Source organism: Tupaia chinensis, unplaced genomic scaffold, assembly GCF_000334495.1.
Source record: "Tupaia chinensis unplaced genomic scaffold, TupChi_1.0 Scaffold000093_1, whole genome shotgun sequence".
NCBI classification, from domain to species: Eukaryota; Metazoa; Chordata; class Mammalia; order Scandentia; family Tupaiidae; genus Tupaia; species Tupaia belangeri.
In genome coordinates this window covers 7,012,754-7,017,753 of record NW_006159555.1, presented here as the reverse complement: position 1 = coordinate 7,017,753, position 5,000 = coordinate 7,012,754, and the positions used below count along the sequence as shown (strand labels likewise).

General features: G+C 35.9%; 1 pseudogene; it reads right to left on the bottom strand.

Moving 5' to 3' along the window:
• LOC102501754 (shugoshin 1-like) overlaps positions 1 to 4,956 on the bottom strand; it is a 91,288-nt pseudogene extending 86,332 nt beyond the window's left edge.
• Positions 4,957 to 5,000: the final 44 nt, after the last annotated feature.

Here is a 5,000-nt window from a genome sequence, read left to right as displayed (position 1 = left end):
GTCAATATCTGCCTTTTACTTGGATATGGTAATATTTACATCTAATTTGTTATATATTTTCTATATGTACTATGCTTTTTGTTACCCTTTTCCTCTACTATTATCTTCTTTTATGTTTAATAAAAATTTTCTTAAGTACTACCTTAATTCCTTTCTTACTACATTTCTTGAGACTTTGTTGTTGTTGCTATGGGAATTTGAAAAAGCTTTTAATTTCAAAAACTCTAGTTTAGACTAACACTTAATTGTGATAGTATATAAAAACATGCTCCAATATCTGTTTCTTTTCTTTCTTTTGTATTATTAATGTTATACAAATTATATGTTTATACTTTATAATCCTTTGAACAATATTTTATAATTATTGTTTTTTGCAGATGTCTTTTTTAAACAGGATAAGAAAAGAAAGACAAACAAAAACACATTTATACAGGTTTTTATTTTTATCTATGTAGTTACTTTACTAGTGTAATTTGTTACTATGTATTGGAGCTACCTTGTAGTGTTGTTTCTTTGTTTTGTTTTGTTTTGTTTTATTTCAGCTTATTCTCATCCATTTAGAATTTAATGTGGAGCAGGCCTGCATGCAAGCAATTCTCTTCTCTGTTTTTGTTTACTTGGGGATGTCTTAATGTCTTTCTCATTTTAAAGGAAAGTTTAGCTGGATATATAATTCTCAGCTGATAGTCCTTCAGTGCTTTAAACATATCATCCTACTGTCTTCTGATCTCTATTGTTTCTGATGAAATGTCAGCTATTAATCTTACCTAGGAACTCTTAAATGGGATGTCAATTTTCTCTTTCTGTATTCAAGATTTTGTCTTTTTTTTTATTCTCATCAATTGGACTACAATATGTTAAGGTATGGATCTTATTGAGTTTATTTAGTATCACTGAGCTTCTTGAATATAAAGATTGATAACTTCCATTCATTTTTGGAAAGTTTTGGCAGTTATCTTTTTAACATTTTCTACCCATTTCTCTGGAATGTGCATAGGAACCCATATGTCTCAGATGCTGTTCATATTTCTTCTCGTTACACAGACTGGGTAACTTTAAGGTTGTTGATTAATTCAACTGTCAGCTCATACATGTTGTTTATGTTGTGCTCCTTTAAATTTATTCTCAGTTATTTTATATATATATATGTTTTTGCCATTAGGCACTTGTGCTCACCAAAGAGAGTGAGAAAGAAATTCCCTAAGGATTACATCATAGCCAGGATGATTCATCCCAACTCCTCCAATTCTCCTCTTGGGATTTTAGGCACACACGTACAAGTGTACGTACAGGTGTGCCTAAAGCCACCAGGTCTGGGACTTGAACCATGGTACACAGTGTGGGAGTCCAGGACTTTAACAATCATGCCACCCGCTGGCCCCTAGTTATATTTTTACTCACCAGAATTTCTACTTGATTTTTTTTTATAGTTCTTAACTTTTTATTGACATGCTCTATTTTGTGATACAGTATCATTATACTTTATTTAGGTATGATTTCTTAGTTCTTTGTATACATTTTAATAGCTTATTTAAAATCTACATCTATGAAGTCTCAAACCTGATTTTCCTTTTTTTTTTTTTTTAAGAGAGATTTTTGCTATATGGTTCATGTGCCTACTGGAGAGATACAAAGAGACAGAGTGCGAGAGAGTGAGAAATCATCCCCCAGGGGGATGGGCCACTACACAGTCCCATCACCTCCACTCTCCACTTGGGATATTTTGGGCATGCGTGCCCACGTGATAGGTCAGAAGATTTTTCTTAAATTTCTTACCTGTTTATTCCACACTCTTTACCTAGGGAATATCTATGAGAAGCTGCATGTCCAAACTTCAGTAAGTTTACAAGATAGTCCTAGCTTGAACTACCTCTTTGTGCAGTGGTCAAGGTCAGTCACTGGTGACTAAACGGAACCTTCTTTTTTAGTAAATCTTTTTGGGACTGTGAACACCCTGTTAGTTCCCTAGAAATATGTCAGTATTTTTCAAAATTCCTTATAATTGTAAAGTTCTCCAGGTTTTGGGTTATCCCAGCTGAAATCACAATTATAGAATCCTTTATATTGCTAGCATTTTGGGATCTTTTCTCTAATGTCCCAAAGAACAGCCTTCTTTCTTGTGTTAACAGAGTCAAATAAACTACTCACATATTCATGGAATAGAGACTTCTGTGGAACTCCTAGTTTAAACAAAGTGTGAGCTATGCTCTGACAGTGTGCTTTTAGGGCAAGTAGGTGGAATAGGGGTTAGAGAAGCTGGATCCCACATAGCTGACTATGCAGTTTAAGTCCCAGACCCAACAGCTTGAAAATCACTCTGGACATGTATGTGTGCATGCCGAAAATCCCAAGAGGAAAATAGAGGAGAAGGGACTGTGGTATGGTCACCCCACAGAGGGTGATGGTAATTTCTCAGTTTCTCTTTCTCTTGGTCTCTTTCCATCTCTCTTCAGTGAGCACAAACACCATCTACGAAAATCTGAAAGAGAAAAGAAAGAAAAAATAAAATGAAAGTGTGCTTTTAACATAGTTCAGAACTAGTAGATTGCTTGAAGGTTTCTAATTGTGGCTACAACACCACCAAGTTAGGGAGAGAGGATATAGGAGAACCATTTTCAAGTCTAATCATTTTAGACCCCCCCCTGCCCCCGTCTTACTAAAGACTCTGTAGTTTCTTCAAGGTAAATGATTTTCAGTATGTTCTCTAGGTTTGGTTATTTTCTAGATTTCTGCAATAGACTTCTTTTTTTTTTTTTTTTTTTTTGAGAGGTTTTCGCTATAGGGCACGTGTGCTCGCCAGACAGAGAGAGAGAGAAAGAGAGATAGAAAGCAAGAAATCACCCCCAAGGGGGGATGGTCACGCCGCAATCCTTTCTCCTCCAATCTCCTCTCAGGATCTTGGGCATGCACGCACACGCACCCGGCGTGAGTTTTAAGCCACCAGGTCCGGGACGCTAACCGTGGTCGACTATGTGGGAGTCTAGCAACATAGCCATTACACTAACTGCTGGTTCCCGTGAAATAGACTTTCATGATTTTACTCTTAATTTTGTATGGGGAAGTGAGTCTATTTGGTTCTTTTTTTTTTCTAGTTGCTATTTTCAAAAGAAAAAAATAATTTTATTTAATGTTGAAGAAAAAACAAACAACAACAACAAAAAAAAACATTTGAAGTGGTTTTGAAGAAATGTTCATCGTCTAGGTTCCCAGAAAGAATATTCTATGGCAATAGTCCAGCCCACTTTTAGACTGTCTTGGGGATTCTTTCATGCATAGTAGAAAGGGGTGTAGGATGGATTTAAACAGCAGCCAACAAAAGCATCACTGTATTTGCTTAATTTTTTCTTTTTAGAATAATATCTCAAATCTTTTTTTTTTTTTTGGTTGAAAATAGAAGAATTTAAGAAACACAAATCTGTATAAGGACCTTTTTTGGTTGAAAATAGGAGAATTTAAGAAACACAAATCTGTATAAGGACCCTCCTCTTCTTAATTTTGAAGCAAGTATAGGCTCTTTATAGTTTATGCTGGTTGTGAACCTACGCTTAGCAGAGATATTTTCAGACTTACTTTATTCTTTTTTGGAGAAAGAGAAAGTCTTCTCATTTTCACTATAGGATACAAGAGGACATTGGTGTTATCCTTCAGGCCAGAATGAGGTGATGGATGAATTTCAGGTAGTGTACTACTGGTGAGAGTGTGTCTTGGTTTCAGCTCCTCTGTCTCTTTTTCATCTAAATAGTTTAGTGCTCTTCTAGATCCTGACCTGGTGACTGGTCTCCTCTCAGAGTTGCTGCCAAGATTTTGAATCTACTCACAGGGGGCCAAGTACAGGTCATCAGAAGTATCTCCCAAATAGCTAGATTCACAGATGCTCTCTTCGGACTCATCTTTGTTTTTTTCTCTCTTAGAATCATTGCTCATTTCTTGTCTGAAAGGAGTGAGATGAACACTTTCTTCCGAATTGAAACTGTAAGCATCACCAGAACAAACAGATTCACTCAGTATGTTAGGGGGAACAGTTTTCTTCATTTTATTGTTCCTTTTATAATTTGATGCGGATTTTAATTTTTTCCTTTGGTGAGCTTTTCATTTCTCTTCTCTTTCTTCTTTTATGCTTACTTTTCCCTTTTTCAGATTTCAATTCTAAAATGACTTCTTTTGTTTTAGTAAAACTTCCTGGATGAGTCCAGCTTTGATGATAAGTTATTTTGGTCCTTGTTCCATTGACATTTTCTTCTACATTTTCAGGTATATGCATATTTCCTAGTGAGTCTACAAATCTAACTCTTTCCAGTCCAGGAGACTGCCCGGCCAAGTGGCTGGTTTCAAAATCATCCAAAGTATCAAACTGACACAGATCGTTAAAATGTTTTTTTTTTTTTAAATGAGGATGAACAGATAATACTTCTAGATAAGACATTATCTGGAGACTTAGCTTCACCTGAATCTATATCATATCCCATGACACCTTGAAGAACAGTAGATCTTTGCTGTTCTGTTTGGAATGATTTCCCTTGTCCTGGTAGGTCAGTTTCTTGAAAAAGAACTTGCAGTAAATCCTTCATAAGCCAATGCCTGGAGCTGTCATCAATGTTGGAATCCATTCTAGAGGTACATATTTCCTGATTCTGAGCAGTTTCTTCTATTGGTTGTAATTTTTTTTTTTCATAGAACTGACATTCAAGGCAGTAACAGTCTTTTCTCAGCTGTAGGACAGTATCTAGAGCTTCTCTCACTTTGGAATTTTCATATTCCAGTGCCAAAAACTAACATTCTGTTCTCCTGGTATTTTTTCAGTAGTGAAGATGTGTTGGTGGTTATTTGGCATGGTGTAGCTATAAAAGACTTGTGTTTGCCAATCTCTGCCAAGTTTTTATTTCTTTTCTCTTTCATTCGCTTTTTTATGTCAAGTCTGTCTTGAAATGACTTTTTCAGGCACCTTTCCTTGGCCATCTTTTGCCTGAACAGCCTGCGACCTCCTCCTCCTCTGGAACTCT